Genomic DNA, 24977 nt, shown 5'->3' with positions numbered 1-24977 from the left:
CCAGCTGAGAGACACTGGGCGAGATTAGCATCCCCAGAGACTGCCGAGGTCTGGAGAGGAGCCGTGATGATGCGGGGAGGAGAGAGTCTGTTCTACCCGAGGTGAGAGCCAGCCAAGACGAGAGGCTGATGTTCCCCCACGTGAGTACCCGGCGCTCCAGGGAAAGCGAGTGGGAGCTGCAGACAACGTGCCCAGGAGTTTATGTTGCCCTGCAGGGAGCAGAGGGGACATGAGTGGGGCAGGCGCACATAGGAAGGTGGTGTAACAACGACCGTCTCCCCTGTCCTTTGCTGCCTCAGTGATGGATCCCTGTGTCCATCCCTGCAGCTCCCGGGAATGGGCCATGGTGCAGCTGAGCCCTTCTCCCAGCCCATTGGTGGAATGGCTCCGGTGCGGCTCGACTCCCTTCGATCCCCTTACACCTGCACTCATCCCGCCTGAACCCGGCCCACGGTCGCTAAGTGACTCTGCTGCCTGCTGTGGTGCTGACCGATGGAGCAGGAGCACGTGTCTGTACAGCGTCTGGCACAATGGGGCCCTGATCTCAGCAGGGCAGGGTCTGCTTTTCACTGTGTGACTCTGCAGCGCCTGGCACAACGGTTCCCTGATCTTTGTGGCCTCTGTGTCCTATTCATCCAGCTCATAACACAACCCATTGGTCTGAGCTGTGGGAGCGCAGTGTGTGCTCCATCCACAATGGTGTGAAGTTCGGTATTTCAGGATGTCCTGTCGTACCCACCAGGCAGCAGAAGGAATCCCTGGAGCTGGATGGATTTATCCTGGGTGCTCGGCGGGTGCTAGTTAGAGAGAATTCCTTGGGGCATCGCCCTGGCGTGGTTCTCTGCATTGCCACACAGCTACTCTGGCAGCGTCGCTGCTCAACAGGGACCAAAATCTGCCCCCTTCTGAGGAGAGTTCTTTGTTTGTACAAGCACATGTCTCGTGCTAATCAAAAATCTCCAGGGCGTGAAAGCACCCGGTCCCGCCTCTTTCCTAGGAAGCCCAGCCCATGCCCTGACCTTCCCCCAGGCTAGCAAACCTCAGCCCCCTGGAGCAAAGGAGACTATATAAGTGCAGTTTGGCTGCTGGGGAAGGAACATTTCCAATCTGAGCATCCAGTGACTCCGAACTCTGACTGATGGCAGAGCAGAACAGCATGGCAAATGTCAGATTCCAGATGTACTCAGGATCTCCTGTGCTGATCACTGGAGACAACCCATTTATAACCAATCAATTAACTGTGTCCACAGTCCGGAGCATCACTGTGGTGGGGGACCCCTGGGCCTTCTTTGATTCTCCCTGTTATGGCGGCAACATCGCAGTCTGCAGGGCAGGAGAACGGAAACCATTCCCCCGGAGCTCAAAACCATCCTGTGTGCAGGATCAAGGGGGCGTTGGTGTCACTAGGCCTAAGTGAACCAAAGTTCTTCAATATTTAACTCTAATCGACCTCAAAAGCTAGATGCATGGAATGTGTAAACAGCCAGTTATCAGTTAAAACTCCCGTCACACTGATACCAAGCGGTAATAATGAGGCCTGTATGTTTCTGACTGGAGAGGAGATAATAAATCAAGGGTAAACAGGACCAGATAACAGTTTAGAGGAGTGTTACTAAAAAGCTAGATTTATAGCTGCTAGAATGATTTAATTGCTTGAATGTATTAACATGACTTTTGTAGAAGAAGGGAGAGGGAATGCGGGAAGGAGAGGGGGGGAAGAAGGGGGCTTAGTTGTAAAATGTATAAAGAGAGAAAAACTGTTTGTCTCAGTGTGCTTGATCTGAGACTTGTCTGTCTCCTTGCACCACTTTGAGATATCAAATAAACTTTGTTTGCTTCTCCACCCTGGTGTGTTCATTGGCGCGAAGCACACCGGGCAACGAACCCCGCTGTTGCTGTCCTCGGGCCCTCTGTGCCAGCAACAGGGGGAATCGACAGCTCCAAAGTCACCTTGTATCCTTACCCTTTCCTCGGCGGCAAAGATAAGTCATTTCAAAGTGACACACCTCAAATACAGGGCAAGTATTTTTCTCTCAAAGTTGCTGAGGGAGCTGTGATCTTCTTCGATGACAAAAAATACAAAGCAGAGAAGAGGATCCTGCTGAAAGGAGACGAGATGCAGAATTACACTGCTGTGAAGGTAACCTCCATTGGCAAATCAATGAAGCCCGTCACGGAAGTGTGGCCGTAATGAAAACGGGTGAGAACGTTCCTCTTCCCTGCACACAGAGGAACGGCTCCAGGTCCCCACCTAGTCCCTAGAAGAGGATTCACTCCCTGCCCTGGTGATGATTGTCGCTGATTGCAGACATTCCCCTGCCTGACCCTGCGACCCCTCCCTGAGCACACAATGAGTGCCGACCCCTTGCTGAGACGATGGGAGGAAGAAAGAACCTGTCTCAGCCACTGTCCCCGGCCCGCTGGACTCAGCATCCCAGACTTGACCCATGGAGCGGGAGCCCCTCACCACTGCGGCACTGAGGTCCCTGCCTTTGCGGCCCCAGGGAAAGGCACCGACGGTGACATGCAGTCAGAGCCTGTGGGCGAGAGCCCATCTCCCCACGCCTGTCACCAAGTGGGCTGCAGACACCCCAGAGGGGCCAGGACAGTGAATCCGTGTCCATCAGAGCCTTCCCAGCCAGGTGCCTGACACCGACCCTGCCCCAGCCTCTCCTGCCGCTTTGCAAAAATAAACATAATTGTCAAGTCGATTCTGCATCTAATTCTTAATGAAAAGGGCAGGGGAAAGGAAGGGGGGGGTAACCTGTGTCTCAGTGAAGGGTGATTGGGGTGGGGGTTGCTGGGGGGGTCTGTGTGTCAGTGAGGGGTGATTGGGGTGGGGGTTGTCTGGGAGGTCTATGTCTCATTATCGGTGTGATTGGGGTGGGGGATCTGTTTCTCAGTGAGGCGTGATTGGAGTTGGGCTTGGCTGGGGGGGTCTTTGTCTGAGTAAGGGGTGATTGCCATCTGGGTGATTGTGGGGTTCTTTGTCTAAGTGAGTGGTGACTGGGGGGTCTGTGTCTCAGTGAGGGGTGATCAGATGGGGGTTGCTGGGGGAGTCTGTGTCTCAGTGAGGGGTAATTTGGGTTATTGGGGGTGGCTTGGGGAGGTCTGTTTCTCAGTGAGAGGTGATTGGGGAGGGGGGTGTCTAGGGGATCTTTGTCTCAGTGAGGCATCATTGGGCTGGGGGTTCCTGCGGGGGGTCTGTATCTCAGTGGAGGGGTGATAGGAGTGGGGCTTGGCTGGGAGGGTCTTTGTCTGAGTAAGGGGTGATTGCGGTCTGGGTGATTCTGGGGATCTTTGTCTAAGTGAGTGGTGGCTGGGGGGGTCTGTGTCTCAGTGAGGAGTGGTTGGACTGGGAGTGGCTGGGGGTCTGTGTCTCAGTGAGGAGTGATTGGGGTGAGCGGTGGCTGGGGGGTCTGTGTCTCAGTGAGGGGTGACTGGTCTGGTTGATGTTACAGAGTGTGGGGGAGTCAGGGCCCTGCACCCTCCCACTTCCTGCGATTCACCGTGACTCTCAGCCAGCCAGTAACACAGAAGGTTTATTAGATCACAGGAACACAGTTTAAAACAGAGCTTGTAGGTACAGAAAACAGGACCCTGCAGTCAGGTCCATCTTGCGGAGTGGGGAGCCCAGACTTCGGTTCTGGGACTCCCTCCCTTTCCCCAGCCATCTCTGAACTGAAACCGCCTTCAGCCCCTCCTCTGGCCTTTGTCTCTTTCCCGGGCAAGGAGGCCACCTAATCGCTTTGTTCTCCAACATCTTCAGTTGGCACATTGAAGGGGAGGGGCTCAGGCCATCAGTTGCCAACAGACAGGATATCAGCCATTCTCTGTGCAGACACCATCACACCTGGCCTCTAGGGCTCTGCAACAATCACACACCCTTATCCCACCACCTAGATCCTTAAGAAATGCAAAGGGGAAACTGAGGCACACACACAGTATTCAGAGAAAACATTAAGAACATTCCCACTTCGTCATATCTCTCCCCCCTTCGAGACCGAACTGAGCGGGGTCACTTTAGCTGGTGACCTGGGGAAGTTCGAACCCACCAACATTTCCATGGATGCCCCAGCATCTCTCCCATTCCTTGGTGGGAGTTACACCAGGCCCTTCCAGTTTCATGCCCTTCTTTGGGTCGGGTGTGCTCAATGGTAGTCGCAGGCCGCATGTGGGAAGGTTTATGCAGCCCATGCTCTTGTGCCACCCCACAACCCCTGGGGTTCAAACTGGGATTGAGTCTTCTCCCAGCGCTCCAGTCTGGAGGGCTGCGATTCGGGCTCTCTTGGTTAAGAGCCCACATCTTGACCTTGGCCACCCTCTGACCAGGTGTCTGTGTCACCAGCAGCTCGGCATCAGCCCCTTTCATTTGATGCAGCCACGTCAGAGGAGAGTGGTCAGTGTACACAGTAAAGCGCTGCCCAAATAGGTACGGCCCCAGCTTTTTAAGGGCCTGCCCCATGGCCAGGCATTTCTTCTCTATGGCAACATAGTTCTGCTTCTGAGGCAGCAGCTTCTTGCTCAGGTACCCGATGGGGGGTCTCTACCCCTTAGCATTGGCCTGCATCAGCACCACGTCCAGCCCTATGTCTGAGACGTCGGTGAACACTGAAAAGGGCTTGGCAAAGTCTGGGTTTACCAGATTTATTGGGCCCTGGATTAGAGCCTCCGTCAGCGCACAGAGAGCCCTCTGGCACTGCTCGGTCCAGACTACCTCGTCTGGCTTCTCCTTCTTACATAGCTCAGTGATGGGGGCAGCTAAAGTGGGGTACAAACCCCTGGTAGTACCCCGCCATCCTGATAAAGGCCTGGACCTGTTTCTTAGTCTGGGGAATGGGCCAATCTCTGATCATCTCCACCTTGGCCGGCTCTGGGCTTGAGCAGCCGCGCCCCACCTTGTGGCCCAGGTACGACACCTCTGCCATCTCCACCTTACACTTTCCAGATTTTACCGGCAGTCCTGCTTCCCTGAGGCAGCCCAGCATCCCCTTCACCTGGGACACGTGTTCCTCCCAGGTCTGGCTAAAGACACAGATATCATCAAAGTATGCCAGGGTCAAGTTCTCCATCCCCCTCAGTAACCGATCCACCCGGCTGGGAGGTGGCCGACGCCCCCTTGAGGTCGAAAGGCAGGACCAGGGACTCTAGAGCCCCAAAGGGGTGGTGAAGGCAGATTTCAACCTGGCATTTGGATCCAACGGCACCTGCCAGTCGCCCTTGGTGAGATCCATAATAGAGAGGTAATGAGCCCCCCACAGCTGGTCTAGAATCTCACCAGGCCTAGGCATGGGGGTAGTCATTGGGCATGGTGATGGCATTAAGCTTCTGATAGTCCCCACAGAACCAGATCGACCAGTCTTTCTTGGGGGCCAGCCCCACGGGTGAGGCCCATGGGCTGTTGAACGGCTGGATCACCTCTAAAGCCAGCATGTCCTAGACCTCTCTCTCCAGGCTCTGGGCTGTTTTCCCAGTGACTCTGAACGGGAGACACCTGATGGGAGGATTGGCTCCCACCTCAGAGAAGAGATCCACCAGGGGGTCTTCCCCCTTCTCCTCCCAATCCAGGTCCAGAGGTCCCCTCACTCTCCTCCCATACAGCAGCTCGAAAGGGAAGAACCCTGTGGATTCCTGGGGCACTTCCCCGTACCACAGGTGGGGTAGGTACTTGTCCCAGTCCTGCGGATGCTGATTCATAAAAGTCCTCAGCATCATCCTCAGGGTCCCATAAAATCTCTCCACCAGCCTGTTGGACTGAGGGTGATATCCAGAGGCCCAGGTGGGCCAGACCCCACATTTCTCCCACAAGCCCCAGAGCAGGGCTGACTTGAAATTGGACCCCTGATCTGTAAGGACCTAGCTTGGGACCCCACTGCTGAAGATGATCTGCAGCGTGTCTGCCATGGTGTCTGCCTCGGTGGAGGACAGAGTCACCGCCTCTGGGTAGCGGGTGGCGAAATCCATCACCACCAGGATGTATTTCTTCCCCGACCAGGTCGCCTTGCTGAGGGGCCCCACTATGTCCATAGCCACCTTCAGGAAAGGTTCCTCTATGATGGGCAGAGCTCTCCGGGGCCTTCCCCACCCTCTGGCAGGGGTCGCAGGATCTACTGGACTGCGTCACAGACTCCGGGCCAGTAAAAGTTCTGCAGCAGCTGCTGCCTGGGGCACTGTATCCCCTGGTGTCACCAGAGAGGGACATTGTGGGCCAGGTACAATAGCCTGCGGCGATACTTGTGGGGCACCACCAGCTGCCTCCTGATTCCCCACAGTTCTACTTCCCCTTGGGGAGCCCATTCCTAGTACAGGGAACTCTTCTCCCACAGGAATCTGTCCCTGCAGCCTTCCCCAAGAGGTGGGTCTGTGTCTAATTGAGAGGTGATTGGGGTGAGGAGTGTCTGGGAACAAAATTTTGCCAGAAAAGCTGGGGTCCACCATCAAATCTAAAGAAAATGCAGATATGATTCACATCACACTTATCCAGTTTGAATTTGTGCCTCCAAGAGGCAGGGCAGCATAGACATTTATTAGTTGGTTACTGACTTTTATTTAACAGCTACGACTCTTTTAGCTCAGGCAGTATACTTTACAGCCACCAACGGTCTTCAGAAAATTGTAATTAGCTGCCAGATGAATTCCACTTGAATTCCATTTAAACGTGTTTTCATTTCCGATTGATACAATGTATTTTGTTAAAATCTAATCCCCACTGGTAATGACCCGTCTAAGGATGTCCCATTACAAGGTACCCGAGCATATAAAAGCATGAGTCTCTACTGCACGGGATAAAGAACCCAGCAGGTCTGTTAGCTCAAAGCAGACTCATAAGCCACTAAGTGGTCCAGCCACCAGAGGGGGTCAGAGAGCCAGGCGGTGTGAATGGTGACTAGAGCAGTGGTTCTCAACCAGGGTATGGGTACCCCTGGGGGTACACAGAGATCTTCCAGGGGATATATCAGCTCATCTAGATATTTGTCTGGTTTTACAATAGCCTAAACAAAAAGTACTACCAAAGTCAGTACAAACTAAAATTTCATACAGACAATGACTAGTTTATTCTGTACACTGAAATGTAAGTACAATATTTATATTCCAAATGATTGATTTTATAATTATATGGTAAAAATGAGAAAGTCGGCAATTTTTCAGTACTAGTGTGGCTGTGACACTTTTGTATTTTTATGTCTGAATTTGTATGCAAGTTGTTTTTGAGTGAGGTGAAACTTGGGGTAGGCAAGACAAATTAGACTCCTAGTAGGGGTACAGTTGTCTGGAAAGGTTCAGAGCCACTGGATTAGAGGCAGTCTTGAGAACACTTTGAAGCAGAAGTCTTCCTTGTGGTTGTGCCTATACACAGAGACAGCAATAATTACAGCGCCCATTAGGAGGCAATATTCATCTGCAGGGCTCAGGGTTGCCAATTCAGTTTTCTGCTCTAAGCAGGCCCGCTGATGGGTGGGGGAAGGGGGCAATTGCCCAGGGGCCCAGGCGATTTAAAAGGGGCCCAGGCAATTTAAAAGGGCCTGGAAGCCCCCAACCACTGCCACAGTAGCAACGGCACTGGCCGGGAGCACCGGGCCTGTTAAATTGCTCAGGTGGGCCACAGGGCTCCTAGGCGCGTGTGGGGTGGTACCGGTGGCGGTGAAGGCAGCTGGGTGGGCATGTGGAAGCCCTGGCCATGCCGGAACAGCGCCCATTGACTGTTCTGCCCTGGGGCCCGGAATTGCTATCGGCGGGCCTGGCTCTAACAATGCAGCATTGGATGCTATGGGACAAATTCAGCCTTACATTCCTTTGAAGGCATAGGCTGAGAGCACACGACAGACAGCGTTGGGTGTTAGGGGTATAATTCAAACTGTTTTGTGGGAAGGCAATAAAGAGGGCAGCCTACGGCACTGATTGTCAGAGACGCTCCTTGTAACTGTGATTTACACCCACATCAAGGTCTATTTACACGGCCAGGGCGTTTTAAACTGGCCTTTGTATAACTAAGAAACAGGTCAGAAATTTCCAAACACGAGTGATTTTAGGTACCTCCGATTTAGGCAGCTCATATACAGCCACCTTCTGTCATGGGGCAGCTGGCCCCTCTGCCCCCTAGGAGCCTAACGGCCTTTGGCTCGGTAACAGGCAGGCTCTTAAGTGCCTAATGCACTTTGGAAAATGGGGCCTGGACTCCCAACCCAGACCTAGCTACCTCTGAAGATCTGGGCCCTAAGTTACTCATCTACATGGCCCGTGGAAGCGAGGCTCCCAGCCAGGGTCAGCAGACTTGGGGGTGCAGGGCTGGCACTCTGAAACCAGCCGTGTAGACAAAGCTCTGAAACCGCAGCTCCGTCTGGAGTTTGGGCTCTGAAGGCTGGAAAGAGGGGTGGGGTTCGGAGCCCGAGCTTCCTCCAGATCCGCACACAGCTATTCCTAGAACAGTAGTGCAAGGCCGCAAGCCCAAATCTGTCGGCCCAGGCTGGGAGCAGAGTTGCCAAATTTGGTGGGACGTATTCCTGGACGTTTCATCACATGACATAATCGTTAATTAAAGTTGGCTCTTTAATTCCTGGAGACTCCCGGACAATCCTGGAGGGTTGGCAACCCTAGCTGGGAGGCTCACTGGTGCAGGCTGCAGAGAGGTACTAAGAACATCCAGCGTTCGGATAACGAGGACGTCTGAGAAATAACGAAGAGTTTGGGAAGGGATCGAAACCCTCCTGCTCAAGGGTAAGATCAACCTCTAACTAAATGTAAGCGGGGGAATGGTCCCGCTACTGTGGGGAACTTTCCTGGCTTATACACTACCCCGGTGAAATGGGCGAGTGGAAGGATCTGAGTCCTCGCTCCCACTTTCTTTACTCAGAGGCCTCCCTGGCCTCGAGGACTCCCCTTCCTTCTCCTGTCTGGCAGAGTCCTCGTAACCCCAACAAGGCTGGGCCCAGGATTCCTTGTCGTGGTCACTTAGGACACGGGCTGGGGTGTCCCCACTCCGGGGGGCTCTCTCCGCACTGAACACTTCCCTGACCCACTGATCATTTCATACAGTTCAAAGCAAATACAATTTATTAAACAGCAATCAATCAAATTTAAAAAATAAGGAAAAAATGGGAAAGGTGAAAGGAAAACCTGTCAGCCCGCTCCATGGCACGGGGACACCACAGCCAGCGACTCTGAGATGTCAGGGACGTTCAGTCTGTTCCTCTCACGTCCCAGGGCCCTGCCCAGGCCCTGGCTGTGCTGCAGGGATGCTGCGGGTCGGACACTTGCTCTGGCGGTGTCCACACATCCTCAGGCTGGTGGCAGGATCCTTCTTCCCAGCGTCGCCCCCGCCCTGTCGGGGTTACCATCCCCCTCCCAGTGCGGCCTGCAGGGCCTCTTGGCTGGGGGCGTCTCCCTGTGCTGGGCCTGGTGCCCAGGGTCCCCCTCACTCTCCCCAGCTGCTCACCACACCCAGCTCCGGACTGCTCCAGCGCCAGCTCCAGCGCCAGCCCCAGCTCCACCACTCGGCCTCAGCTCTGGTTCCACACAGCCTCAGCACGGCTGCGGCTGCTCTGCCTCCAGCTCCCTGGGCTGCTTCTCTGGCCTCTCTGGCTCTGGTTGCTGCAGCTCTGCCCCCAGCACAGGTCTGCTCCGTGGGGTGCTTCTGTGACTCTGCTCCCAGCTCTGACCTGCTCCCTGGGCTGATGTCTGGCCCCTCTGGCCGGCCCGGCTCTGCTCCCCAGCTCCGCTTCACACCCTGCTCTCTCCTTAGCTCGGCCCCACTCTGTCTGACTCAGCTCACACGGACGACGGGACCCCCCTGGTCTCCTGACTCCCTGATGAGCCTGCCCGCCCTGTCCATCAGGCTGACCTGGAGCATTGGCCTCTCCCCATTTTTCCTGGGGACTGTCAGTCTCAGGGTCCTGATTTCCCATCAATCCTTCCCTCTCCTTTTGGTACTGGGAGCTAGCAACCAAAACACCCCACTGAGTTTTCGTAAGGGGACAACAGTAGGGTTACCATACGTCCTCTTTTTCCCGGACATGTCCGGCTTTTCGGCACTCAACCCCCAGTCCGGGGGGAATTGCCAAAAAGCCGAACATGTTCGGGAAAATGCCGGCCGGGCACTTCCCCTCCCGCGGCGGCTCTGCTCCTCCCCTGACTCTTCGGCTCTGTTAAAGAGCCGAGCTGCCCAAGCGCTATGGGCTTCAGGCAGCCCCCTTGCCTCCGGACCCCAGCCGCCGGCCGGGCACTTCCCCTCCCGGGCTCCGGCGGCGCAGGGTCCGGAGGCAAGGGGGCTGCCCGAAGCCCAAGCGCTACTGGCTTCACGGTTTGCCGGGCAGCCTCCAGACCCTGCGCACCCGGCTGGGCGCTTCCCCTCCTGGGCTCCAGCTGCACTGGGGAAGCGCCGGCCGGGGGCGCAGGGTCTGGGGGCTGCCTGGCAAACCGTAAAGCTGGTAGCGCTCGGGCAGCCCTTTCCGCGTGGCTGGGAGTGGGAGGGAGGAGGGGGCGGAGTTAGGGCGGGGAAAGGGTGGAGTTGGGGCAGGGCTGGGGTGGGGAAATGGGCGGGGACAGGGGCCGTGGAGGGTCCTCTTTTTTTATTTGTTAAATATGGTAACCCTAGACAACAGTCCCCTTCCATAAAGGGAGTTAGGAGAAAACCTCCCCCCATGATGTTCCAACTTTGTCCACTAGGGGGAGCTTTGTGCCCTTTCTCCTAGACCTGCTGCGGATGGCCACTGCAGGAGACAGGATACAAGACTATGGCCCCATTGCTGTGTGAGAGGCAGGAGGGATACCAGGGCAGATTGTCCTGTAGGTCTGATCTGGTGTGACAATTCTTATGCTCCTAAGTTCCTTAGGACAAGAAGCAATGGGCTTAAATTGTAGCAAGGGAGATTTAGGTTGGACATTAAGAAAAACTTCCTGTCAGGATAGTGTAGCACTGGAATAAATTGTCTAGGGAGGTTGTGGAATCTCCATCATTGGAGATTTTTAAGAGCAGTTTAGACAAACACTGTCAGAAATGGTCGAGATAATACTTAGTCCTGCCACGAGTGCAGGGGACTGGACTGGATGACCTCTGGAGGTTCCTTCCCTATGATTCTATAAGTGACGGAAGTTCTGATATCTTCGTGGACTGATGAAAATGAATATTATTAGCACCTATCTTGTCTTTCCCCTGTTGCAGAAATACCCAAATGGGGCAGGATCGGTGAGTATCAGCAGTTATCTTTCCACTATCAAGCACTGCCTCACTGCCCATTAACTGCCCACTCGTTTGCTGGCAAAGCCAGCTACGAAACTGTCCCTGCTGCCTCCCAGAATTTCAGCAGTCGGGCTTGGTGCCAGGAATTAGGCAGCCCTGGGATGTATGAGTTTTGCTGAGGATGAGGAGTGGATGAGAATGTGGATGGGGCCAGAAGCACAGCTGCTGTCAATCAGTGTAATTCTGTTGAGTCAATGGGCTCTCAAGTAGGGGTCTTTATGTCTTACCATAATACAAATAATAAATGCCTCCCCTTCTGTCTTATTTTTTGCAGAACTCTGGGAACTTCAGTGGCAATATAGCAGGTAATAACAACAAAAGTGTTTAAGTATCAGAGATTCCCTCTGGATGTCATGTAGATGCACACACATCAGGTCAACCTGGTTTCATGTCTGGTTAAAAGTTTGCTAAGCAAGGCATATTTGCTGAGCTGTTACCATGTTGTGAAGGCAGTCTGGAAATATCACCTGCTCCAGGGGGCTTATGAACATCTCCCAGGGTTTATGGCAGGTTGAGTTCCTCTTCCACACTCCTCCAGGGCAGCTGTGAAGACTGCTATGAGAGGCTTTCAGGTATCACCCATAAGGCAGTGCTGCTGCAAGCTATGTCACCAAGTGAACAAGCAGTAGGCTCCAGGGGTTATGGGAGTTTTCCTGCAACTACACAAAAAAGCCTTCTGAAATCACCCAGAATGCATTGCCCTCAGCAACTGTTCCAGAAACTCAGGAAATATTTTGCAGTCAAGGATGCCTTGGCTGACACTTTGCTATCAGAGTAAACCTGCATTGTGCCTTAGCGTGGGAATATCACATGGCATTTTTCTTGCAGAATAACAATGGAGAGTCACTTGTCCATGTGAGTATCTTGCTCCGAGGGTCTCTCGCCAGAGTTTAGCAGCTACAGTAGCAGGGAGGTGATATTAAGTCTGTCTATGGTACAGATGAGGCACCAGTGGAATCCTGCCCACTTTCGGAGACAGGATACCAGACTTGAAGGGCCTATTGCTCTGTTCCAGCTCAGGGAGTAGGGGATGGATATCAGAGCAGATTAACTCATTGGTTTTATCTGGAGTGACGATTCTTATGCTCTTGGGAGGTATTAGATTTTTTCAGGATTATCTGTAGGTTTCCAGCAGTTGCTGAAAATGATGATGAGTCCAGATCCCCACCTGGTGTAAATGGTCCCTAGCTTCATTGGAGTCAAAGGACCAGATCCCCAGCTGGTGTAAATCAGCCATAATTCTCTTGGAGTCAATGGGATTTCAAGTAGGGGCCTGTAGGCATTACCTTAATGCATATAATAAATACCCACCCTCTATCATCTTCTTGGAGGACTCTGGCAGCTTGAAGGTCACCAGCACGCCTGGGTACTCACTTGCGTTGCTAGCCCACACTACCGTATCTGTGCTATTATAGATTAAAGCTAGCAAAGGTATGCCTCCTTGTGCTCCAATCACGCCTCCCAACTGCAGTGTAGACACCCCCAGATGGACAAAGAGGGGAAATAAGCTGCCCAAGGTCATAGGGCATTCGGCCAAGAAAAAGCAGATGTGGGGTCTCACAGGTCAGCTTCTCATTGGGGAAGAAATCAGTGGTCCAGAGTCTGGGTATCTTCATAATGCCACTTGTATATTACACACTATACACCAGCACTGGAACAGAGATGGCCACAAACAGCACACAGACAAACCCCTCTATCAGTAATCTCGGCTCAAACACAAGTGCCCAGCTCTGCCCCAAGTACAGATTCTAGATAGGCAGATTGACACAGACTGCAAACTCCCCTGTAACAGCGCTCTCAGACGGTTTGGACTCAATGGAGCTACACCTATTTACACTACCTGGGGGTCTGGCCCCATTGACTCCAATTCAGCTCTGGTCCATTCACACCAGCTGGGGGGTCTGGACCCATTGACGCCAATGCAGCTATGGCCCATTCACACCAGCTGTAGATGTGGCCCTGACAGAGCAGCTTAGCATTTCACCCTGAATTACCTCGCACACCTACCTAGTGTGTCTGTCACTACCCTCATGTCACAACCACAGAACAACAAAGAGCTTGTGAGGCTCCTCTTTGACTTTGATTCACAGCACATTTAACTTGTCACCGGAGGCAAATCCCTCTGTGATGGGACATCTCTCTGCCATCAACCCTGATGCAAGACCACTCCTAGAAACCAGCCCTGAGAACACCTCCTTTTGTTCATCTCTGGCAGCCATCCACCTCGTGCTGATAAGAGCAGATAAGGGCAAGTCAGCAGCCCAGTTGAGGAACAGTACGCATCTGTTCAGAGCCCTGAATGACAGAACATGCTCCTCATGCCAACTCGGGCACATAAAGGACAAGGGACACGTCGCCTTCCAGAGCTTGTGTGGGGCGGGGGGTGGGTACTGGCTCTTCAGAGATGGTGTTGTGTCAGAGAGAGTCCATGTCAGCCATCCCTTGGCGTGTGGAACCCAAACCGCATCTCAAGCTTAACTAGAGTGGTGCTACCAACCCACGGTTACGTAGTAGAGCCTCAGATATACTAAGGCCCCTTTACCTCTCTGCCAGTGTAAAGGGGACATTTAAAGTGACTGTAAAATGCAATCACTTTCAGTGGTTCGTGTCACTGAGAATCAACTTCTCTGGGCCCTGATATTAGGAGGCTTTAGATAAGGCAGGATCACCAGACTGGAGATTTGGGTTTCATTCCCATCTCTCCCACACACTCCCTGTGCAACGTTGGCAAGTCACTGCCTCGCTCTGAGCCTCAGTTTCCCCTAGTCTGCAAACTGGGGATAATAATCCTTCCCTTGGCCATGTACATTGTAAACCCTTTGGCGGCAGGGGTTGTCTCTCACGCAGTGTTTGTGCAGTGCCCAGCATAATGATGGCAGGGTTGAGAGAACTGCGGAGTCCTGAATCCCATCCTCTTTAATAGCCTTTCAGACTGTTCCAAAGTCCTGCTGTCTGGCATGGAAGATACAGGCCAACGCTTTCCCAACTTGGCCACTGATTTTGTCTGACTGGTTGTAGCTGTCCCAGTTTAGGTCAGGATTTCACAGGTATTGATCTCTCACTGACTTCAGCGATGTAGCATTTGTTATAATTTATCTTAACCTAGCACCTAGAGACCCCAACTCAGATCAATGCCCCATTGTGCTGGGCGCTGCACAGACACACAGCGAGAGACAGGCCCTGCCCCAGCTGAGATCACGGCCCCATTATGCCTGTGACACTCTATAGCTCGGGAGATCGCCCTGTAACCCCCATATTCCTCATTTATATATAATTGTGATATTGCATATAAATCGTGCCATGTGAGGTATCAGGTTATGATGTGCTGCAACCAACTGTTCTATTTAAATATGTATATCATCAATGCATATGAAATTATAAGAATTGTGTTGTATGATTTTCACTAATATATGCTGTGGGTTTGGGAAGCACCCGGATACTAGCTCTCCAGAGACAATGACAAGGGAGGTAACCAAGGTCTGGGTGGGTGCTTACAGACATCACCAGCCATTGTCCAGCAGAGGAGTTACAATTCCATGACTCACTCGCAGGAGACACACCGGCGTGTTGCTTCACCTTGTGACTCAACAGTTCCCACCAGACAGACCTGGACCTGTGTTCTACAAGCACATGGATTAAGGATATAAAACAGAACCCAGGGGCCTCATGCTGGGCCTTTTCTCTCCCCTCCCCCTGCCACCTACACTGCAAGCAACAAGGACACTCAGAAGACTGAAGACTCCAACAGAGGAGACTGGCCCAGGTTTAAGAGACAAACCTGTATATTACGGACTAAGATTCTGGGGGGTGAGACCTCCCCCTTGCTTGACCTAATTACTGTCTAGTGTGATAAGGGTTAAGGTTTAGACTGCGTGCTTATATTTTATTTTCTTTAGTAACTCTCCATGACTTTTTGCCCGTCACTTATAATCATTTATAATCTATCTTCTGTAGGCAATAAATTTGCATTACTCTTTATCATTACCCTTCTGTTAGTCTCTAAGGTGCCACAGGACTCTCTGTCGCTTTTTACAGATCCAGACTAACACGGCTACCCCTCTGAAACTTTACCTGTGAGTTTGCCTGAAGTGCTTGGTAAATTGGCTCAGGTTACAAAGGTTGGTTTGTGTCCACTTTCCATTGATGAAATGGAAAACCAATTAATAAACTTGCATTGCTCAAGAAAGGGTCTTGAACTGTGCAAGATGGTACAGTGCTGGGAGGTACAGTGCTGGGAGCTGGAAGAAATTGGCTGGTACCTTTCTCTGTGTGATTTATGAGCGGCTCTGGAAGCATTCATGCAAGCTAGCTGAGTGTGGGGCTCCACATGGGTTTTTGCTGAGTGATAACAGCACCTGGAGGGGTTTGCTGCTGGTCACTAGCAAGGCATTGTGAGAGACAGCCCAGGCTGGAGAGGTGAGGGGGCACAGTGGTCCCAGGCTGCACCCCGGAGATCCTGTCACAGTGCCGGACACTGCACAGACACCAGCAAGAGACAGTCCCTGTCCCAGCTGATATCTGGGCCCATTGTGCTGAGCACTGCGCAGACGTAACGCCGACAGACCCCAGTCATTGGTGGATGGGATCAAACCTGGGACCTCTGGAGCTAAATGCATGACATGGCTCTTAGCTAAGGCTGTAGAGCAGACTCGTTAATCTCTAACTGGTCTTGGTGCCACTAGAGGGGACAGAGCACCACACCTAGGAGGTTTCTGGGTTACGCAGACACACAGGGAGATACAGTCCCTGCCACAAAAAGCTTGCCATCTGATACGGCAAAACAGACAGAGGGCAGAAGGTGAAAGACAGAAGCTGGCTTGCCCCAGATCATCCAGTGGATCAGAACCTGAGCTAGAAATTAAACCCAAATCTCCTGACTCCATGAATTTGGTTGGTCCTCTAGATTACTGGTATTCTGATAATAACAACTGGCTCAGGGCTAGATCATAGGCTGGAAGGATCAGCGTAGCTCTGCTGACTTCACAAGAGGTATGGCCATCTACCCAAGCTGGGATCTGTCCCATTGAGTCCATTTGAGCAATGGGCAATTTACATGAACTGGGGATCTGGCCCCATTGACTCCACTAGTGTGACAGCCCATGTAGATGAGCTGGGGATTGGGCCCCAATGACTCCAATGGAGTTGTGGCTGATTCACACCAGCTGGGGATCACACTGCCTGACCTCACACACCTGTCTGGAAAGACAAAGACTCTTCCTGTTGGGTCCCTCTCGGTCCACTTGTCACAATCAGGAAACAACCTAAGAGCAACAAAGAGCTTGTGAGGCTCCGCTTTGACTTTCCCTCATGGGACATTTAACTTGTCACTGGAGGCAAATCCCTCTGTGAGGCAACATCTCCCTGCCATCTCCTCTGATGCAAGAATTCTTCCGAGAAACCACCCATCAAGAACGTCTCCTCTTGTTCATCTCTGGCAGCCAGACATCTCCTGCTTATAAAAGCAGATAAGGGCTTTGGATTGTTCTTCCTGATCTTCAGAATAAGTCAGCAGCCCAGTTGAGAAACAATATGCATCTATTCAGATCTCTGAATGACACAACATGCTCCTCATGCCAACTCAGGCACACAGAGGACAACGGACACGTCGCCTTCCAGAGCTTGTGTTGGGTGGGGAGTGGGCTCTGTCTCTTCAGAGACAGTGTTGTGTCAGAGAAAGTCCATGTCAGCCCTCCGTACCGAATCCAATTGACATCTCAATATTAACTAGATTGGTGCTACCAACCCACTCGAATGTAGCCTATAACATGCCTAGCATAATAATGGTAGGGTTGAGAGAACTCAGAAGTCCTGACTCCAATCCCCTTTAATAGTCTTGATGAGTCTTCCAGAGTCCAGCCCTCTTGCTTGGAAGATAAAGGGCAATTACATTCCCAAGTTGGCCACAGATTTTGGCTGACTTTGTTTAGGGTGACCAGACAGCAAATGTGAAAAATCAGGACAGGGGGTGGGTGGAATAGGACCCTATATAACAAAAAGACCCCAAAATCAGAACTGTCCCTATACAATCGGGACATCCGGTCACCCTAAATCTGTTTCAGTGGTTCTCAACCTGCAGGCAGCCCAATTAGCACACAGCAGGGTCCGCGGTCCCGCCTGCCCTGCCGTGCGGTGGGAGCCGGGGTCCGCTCCTGACCCCGGTATGTGAAGGAGTCTCTGGGTGGGGGGCACTGGGCGGTCTGTGGGGAGGTTGGGGGAGTGCTGTGGTTATAATAATATATGGAGATACACCTATCTCATAGAACTGGAAGGGACCTTGAAAGGTCATCAAGTCCAGCCTCCTGCCTTCACTAGCAGGACCAAGTACTGATTTTACCCCAGATCCCTAAGTGACCCCCTCAAGGATTGAACTCACAACCCTGGGTTTAGCAGGCCAATGCCCAAACTACTGAATTATCCCTCCCCCCTAAAGGTTTTCAACCTGTGGCCCAGGTAACACATTGAATATGTGCCCCACACTGATAAATAGGTTGAGAACCACTGCTCTGTTTGAAGCCGTCCCCACTTGGGCCAGGTTTTCAGAGTTGCTGATCTCTCACAGACTTCCCTGCTGTCGGTTTTTGTTATAATTTCTATTAACCTGGCACTGACAGGACGTGACCGAGGTCAGGGTCCATTGTGCCAGGTGCTGCACAGACACACAGTAAGACACAGTCTCTGCCCCAGCTGAGATCAGGGCCCTGTTGTGCTAGTGCTGCATACACAGCGAGAGACAGTCCCTGCCACAAAAAGCTACCATCTAATAAGAGAAAACAGACAGAGTGCAGGCATTCAAAGAGAGAATTGACTTGCCCCAGATCATCCAGCAAGTCAGTGCTGAGCTGAGAATTTAACCCAGGTCTCCTGACTCCCAGACTAGTGCGGACTCTGCCACCCTGAACTTGGTTGGGTCCTCTAAGCATTACTGTCACTCAGATAATAACAATAACAGGCTCAGGGCTAGATCCTGCACTGGCAACAATCAGCGTAGCCCTGCTGACTTCAGTGGAGGTATGGCCCCTCTAACCAAGCTGGGCTCTGCCCCATGGAAGCCTGTGGGGAACGGCCAATTTACATGAGCTGAGGAACTAGTCCCAGTGTCTCCAATAGAGCTTCGGTGGTTTACCCTGGAGGAAGATCTGTCCCATTGGCTTCCATGGAACAATTTACACCAGACTTGGCCCCTGGTGCCTTCCTTGGTGTTACAATCTGGTACAGGGCATAACATAAATGAAGCTTATTATGAACCATGTTCCCTGCCTGTTACCCAGCCTTCAAGTGGGAGTAAAAGGTGCAGATAAAGCACAATTTGACCTGTACTCTGACACTAAGATGAGTCCACTCAAGACACGTCATAGAGGAGAATAATACAATTCATTCTTCAGCCTGAAGTTGGCTCCCAGCCTTTGGAAGCAGGGAGTTGATTCCATATGGTGGAGTTTAGTGATAAATGAAATCTCTGACCTTTCCTGATTGATAAAGGCGATTGGTCTCCTCGATAATGCGGGTATTGAGTTTGGGCAATCAAGCTTGTAATGTCAGATATGACACACTGTATAAATACAGCTGCTAAACCCGGCAGCCAGCAGGACCTGGAAGAACCAAACAGAATCCAAGATGAAGCTCCAGATCGTGGCTGCCGCTCTCCTCCTCTCCATCCTTTGCCCAAAGGAAAGCAGCGCGCTACCGCGCCAACGGGTAAGCATTCAAACACTGCTAGTTTTCATTGCCATTGGCAGTGGCGTAGCTGGAACTAGACCCGAGCTCTCCTGCCTCCTTATCCAGTGACGTGTCCCCTCAAAGACACTGTGTCCTATACTGCAGAACTGCTCACTGAGCTTTTGGAAATCTCCTCCCAATCTAAGTGAGAGGCCAGGAAAGACTCTCAGCTCTTCTCCGGAAGAGAGAGAAGATTAAATAAAAGAGCTTCAAAATTCTGCTTTTTCTTCTAGTTTTAAAAATAGCCCGTGATTTTTTTTTATTTTTATTTTTATTTTTCAACTGAAAATGAAACCAATAGAATTTTTGGTTTTCAAAAAACACTGTGGTTCAATATTTGAGGGTTTCACTAAAAATATATTGTGGTGGAAAACCAAAATCACCAACATTTTCCCCTCATAATGTTCAGATTCTAAATTTTCATCTAAATGATTTTTTTTTCTGCAAAAGCTCAAACTATGGTTGAAAAAAAAACTTCTCAGCTGAAAAATTAGGAAGAGAAAAATTCAACCAGTGCTAGTTAACCAAAAATTATTTTTTGCTCAAAATGAAAATTTTAATGGAAAAATGTGTTTCTTACACTATTTTTTGTTTTTCAACCAAAAGAATTAAAACCAAACAATGGGGAAAGTGTTGCTTTTTGATTCCCAGACTCCATTTCCTTCGCCTCCCCCTTTAAATGGAAAAGCAAAGGAGGGGATATTTTCAGTTTATCATTCGTTTCAATCAATTTTGTAAAAATGTTGAAACCCACATATTTTAAAATTTCCCAAAACACGCATAATTTTTCAAACAATTCTGGAAAACAAGAAATGGGGTGGTAAATATAAATGAAAAAACTGAAAAACTTTTCCCTTTCTGGTTTTCTCCAAACAATGAAAAAAATGTGAAAACAAATCAACAAATTTTTCACAAAAATTCATTTGGAAAAATTTCAACCACCTCAATCCTTATCCAGATGAGTCAGACTCAGGAAGGAAGCTCCCAAATTCTGGAGGTTAATCCCAGCACTCAGAACGAACAGTAGTGGGGAGGTTTCCAACTGCAGACCTGTCTTGGGCCATGTCTACAGACATCTACTAGCATAGCTATGTTGCTGCGGGGTGTGAAGATGTTTGGTCCCCGGCTGACATGGCTGTGCAAGCAAAAGCCACTAGTGTAGACACAGTTATAGCAGCAAAACTGTGCTGTTGCTTTCATAGCTTATTTTGCTCAGGGGGGACTAGAATAAGCTGCAGCGATAACAGTGCACCAGGATAGCTGTACTGACAAGGTGCTCCTAGCGTAGCCATGGTGCGGTTCAGCTATGGACAATGTGAGGGAATCCGTTACATGTTGATGGTATTGGAGAAAGCGCAGGATGAAGTAACACACAGCAATTTTCTTGCAGGCTTCTGGGAGCATATCTGGAAGAGTCCCAGGGGTGAGTATTCAAAGTTGCTTTGCTGTCAGGCTGTCTCACTTCTCATATTATAGCAGAACCTCTTCTCAAGCCCCAACTATGAGCACAGTGGTCAGCCGGAAAAGCCCAGACAGATGTGGAAGTATTAAGGCAAAAGACAGAGCAATGGGCTTCTAAATCCCCTGGGGGGAGTCACAGTTAGTCCAGGTGTTCTTTGCAGAGTTCTGGGACTCTGGATGAATGTATCATAGAATCATAGAATATCAGGGTTGGAAGGGACCTCAAGAGGTCATCTAGTCCAACCCCCTGCTCAAAGCAGGACCAATTCCCAACTAAATCATGCCAGCCAGGGCTTTGTCAAGCCGGGCCTTAAAAACCTCCAAGGAAGGAGACTCCACCACCTCCCTAGGTAACGCATTCCAGTGCTTCACCACCCTCCTAGTGAAACAGTGTTTCCTAATATCCAACCTGGACCTCCCACATTGCAACTTGAGACCCTTGCTCCTTGTTCTGTCATCTGCCACCACTGAGAACAGCCGAGTTCCATCCTCTTTGGAACCCCCCTTCAGTTAGTTGAAGGGTGCTATCAAATCCCCCGTCATTCTTCTCTTCTGGAGACTAAACAATCCCAGTTCCCTCAGCCTCTCCTCGTAAGTCATGTGCTCCAGATCCCTAATCATTTTTGTTGCCCTCCGCTGGACTCTTTCCAATTTTTCCACATCCTTCTTGTAGTGCGGGGCCCAAAACTGGACACAGTATTCCAGATGTATTCCAATGTCGAATAAAGGGAAACAATCATGTTCCTCGATCTGCTGGCAATGCCCCTACTTATGCAGCCCAAAATGCTGTTAGCCTTCTTGGCAACAAGAGCACACTGTTGACTCATATCCAGCTTCTCGTGCGCTGTGATCCCTCGGTCCTTTTCTGTAGAACTGCTACCTAGCCATTCGGTCCCTAGTCTGTAGCAGTGCATGGGATTCTTGCGTCCTCAGTGCAGGATTCTGCACTTGTCCTTGTTGAACCTCATCAGGGTTTTTTTGGCCAAATCCTCTAATTTGTCTAGGTCCCTCTGTATCCTATCCCTACCCTCTAGTGTATCTACCACGCCTCCTAGTTTAGTGTCATCTGCATACTTGCTGAGAGTGCAGTCCACACCATCCTCCAGATCATTAATAAAGATATAAAACAAAACCAGCCCCAGGACCGACCCTTGGGGCACTCCGCTTGAAACCGGTTGCCAACTAGACATGGAGCCATTGATCACTACCCATTGAGCCCGACGATCTAGCCAGTTTTCTATCCACCTTACAGTCCATTCATCCAGCCCATACTTCTTTAACTTGGCGGCAAGAATACTGTGGGAGACCGTATCAAAAGGTTTGCTAAAGTCAAGGAATAAGAAAGTGCAGGATCAAGTAACTCACAGCAATTTCCTTGCAGGCTTCTGGGAGCTTATCTGGAAGCTTATCTGGAAGAGTACCAAGGGTGAGTATTCAAAGTTGCTTTGCTGTCAGGCTGTCTCACTTCTTATATTATTGTAGAACCTCTTCTCAAGCGCCAACTATGAGCGCAGTGGTCAGCCAGAAAAGCCCAGACAGATGTGAAAGGATTAAGGCAAAAGACAGAGCAATGGGCTTCTAAATCCCAGAGGCGGATGTCAGAGTTAATCCAGGTGTTCTTTGCAGTGTCAGTTCTCCCATTATCCCAATAGCTGGTTTGTTGGTTCTCTGTGGGCTGGGTTCTTTACCGCCATGATAAGAACCACTTCTCAGTCAGTCAGACACACTGGCAGCTGTGATTCACTGGGAATCCTCTCATTCTGCACATCTGGAGTGGGGATAATAGCATCACCACAGACAATCATAGACATGGTCTCAACTACACTAGGGAGCTGCTCCCCAGCAGATGTAAATCGGCCTCACGCCACTGAAGTCAATAGAGAAATGCCAGTTTACTCCAGAATAGAAATTAGCCCATTTGAAAAAGGGGTTTCCTCACATAGAAACCAGTGAAGCATATGGGGATCTAGGAAATATTTCAATAGGAGGGAGGGCGGAAATCGACCAGGGAGCTGGGAAATTTCCCATGCCAGGAGTTGCCTGGCTGAGCCACTGCCATGAAAGTAGTGTGATTTCAACAATATCGGAGAAAGTGCAGCACTAAATAACTCCTGCCTTTGCCTGCCTAGCGGTTTGGGAGCTCGTTAAGCCCTGCTCGTAGTGCTCTGCAAAGACAGTTGACTCTGAGAGTCTGAAAAGTGATTCTGGTGCATTTAACAGTGACCTATCAGACTAACTGAAGGAAGACAAAGAGAAGAAAGGAAGGCACAGAGAGGGGAAGTGACTCACCTAAAGTCACAGAGAAAGTCAGCAGTAGAGCCCAGAACAGATCCCCGAGCTCTTGTCTCCCAGCCCAGCTCCCTTTTCACCAGACCACACTGGCTCCCATTTCCCAACCAGCAGCCGTTTGAGTCCAGTTCCTTTCAGGACATCATTTTCATTTCACTTCTCCCAGAGAAAGAGCAGCAACAAGGAATTAATATTTTAGTAATAATTTTTTTTCCTTCCAGGCTGATTTAAGCAATGAAGGTGATTTGTCTATGAGTATTCAGAATTTATTCTCCTTTTGGGGCTTTTACATTAGTTTGGGACCTTTCAATCAGATTAAACATAGGAAGCCCATTGACCTCCATAGGTGGGCTCAGAGGTTAGGCTAGCTGAGAGAGCCCGGGGAGTCCAAAGACAAGAAGCGCCATCTACGCCAGAGAGCTTACAGCGGCACAGCTGTGCCAAGAAAAATGGTAATAGAGATAGGGCCTTAATCACTGAAAGTCTTTAAATCTAGATGGGATCTGTTCAGAAAAGGTATGCTCTAAATAGAACCGAAGTTAGGGCTAGATGCAGGAATCATTGGGTGAGATTCTGTGCTGTGTCTTATTCGGTAGGTCAGTCTAGAAAAAAATTCATTGGTAAAAATTTCAACAAGCTCAAATTCTTATCCCGAGCAGTAAGGAAACTGCCAAACTCTGGAGGTTAATCCCAGCACAGCGAAAGAAGGGCAGTGGGAACGTTGCCCATCACAGAGCTGTCTGGAGACATCTCTACACTACAGACTTCTGCTGGCATAGCACTGTCATTCTGGGGGCTGAAGATATTTGACCTCTGACTGACATGGCTGTGCTGTAAAATGGCCCTAGTGGAGACGCATTCATAGCAGCATAACCGAGCATTTGCCATAGAGATCATTTTGCTCAGAGACAGCTAGAATAAGCTAGACCGACAACACTGCAGTAGTACACTGGGATCGCCATACTGACACGGCGCTGCTCGTGTAGCCGGGGTGTGGTTGAGCTATGGACAATGGGAGGGAATTTTGATGCCATTGAAGAAAGAGCAGCAGCAATTAACTCCCAGCAATTTCCTTGCAGGTTTCTGGGAGACTAGCTGGGAGACTAGCTAGAAGCCTTCTTGGGGTGAGTAATCACATTTGCTTTGTTGTCAGGCTGTTTTATATTATCCCAGCACCTCTTAGCAAGCCTAAACCCGAAGGAAGTGTCAGTTGGAATAGCCTGAACAGATGTACAAGGATTGGGACAAAAAACACAGCAATGAGTCTCTAAATCCTAAAGGGGTTAATCCAGTAGTTAATCCAGAAGTTTTTTGCAGTTTCATTTCCCCTCTAATACTAGTTGTCGGTGTGTTCCCTCTCCGTGGGCCTGTTCTTTAGAACCATCTGAAGAATCACTTGCCACTTTGCAGGAGCATGCGCAGGAATTTAAATTTGACCCCTTTTTGGAGGGCACAGAAGCTCACTCTCCTCCCTCCCCCTCCCGGCCCTGGGAGGATCTCCCTGCTCCCCCTCCCTCCACTTGGACCCAGCCCCGGTCCCGGCAGGAATTTGATATTCCCTGCCTCCGTGGCATTCGGCTCCACAGAGCCGTGGGATAATAGTATCACCATGGACAATCACAAACACACTCTTAACTATACACTGGAGCAGGTCCCCAGCATGTGGAAGACATCCTCTCTCCACTGATGCCAATAGCGTAGTGGCAGTTTATATCAGAATAGAATTGGGATCATTTGAAAAAGTGTTTCCTAACATGGCAGACAATGAAGCATACGAGTCGGGGCATCTACGAGATATTTCAGTACAGGGTGTCAGAGGGGGATATCCCAGAGGGGGGTGTCAGAGTTAATCCAGGTGTTCTTTGCAGGGTCAGTTTTCACATTATCCCAGTAGCCGGTTTGTTGGGCCTCTCTAGGCTCTGTTCTCTACAGCCGTGAGAAGAACCACTTCTCAGCGGAGTCAGACTCACTGGGAGCTGTGATTCACTGGGGACCTTTTATTCTGGAGTAGGGATAATAGCATCACCATGTACAATCCTATGCATGGTCTCAACGACACCAGCGAGCAGCTCCCCAGCAGATGTAAATCGGCCTCGCGCCACTGAAGTCAATAGAGAAATGCCAGTTGACATTAGAATAGAATTCACACCATTTGAAAAAGGGGTTTCCTCACATAGAAACCAGTGAAGCACGTGGGGATGTAGGAAATATTTCAATAGAAGGGGAGCTGAGAAATTTCCCACCCCAGGAGCTGCCCGTCTCAGCCACTGCCACA

General features: G+C 50.6%; 1 long non-coding RNA gene across 1 annotated transcript in view; it reads left to right on the top strand.

Moving 5' to 3' along the window:
* LOC135976848 (uncharacterized) overlaps nucleotides 1–24977 on the top strand; it is a 1653704-nt gene that overhangs the window by 1369996 nt on the left and 258731 nt on the right. The window lies entirely within an intron of this gene.

This window comes from Chrysemys picta, chromosome 20, assembly GCF_011386835.1.
Source record: "Chrysemys picta bellii isolate R12L10 chromosome 20, ASM1138683v2, whole genome shotgun sequence".
Taxonomy (NCBI): Eukaryota; Metazoa; Chordata; order Testudines; family Emydidae; genus Chrysemys; species Chrysemys picta.
Note: the sequence above shows the minus strand (reverse complement) of the source record. Positions and strands in the feature narration are given on the sequence as shown.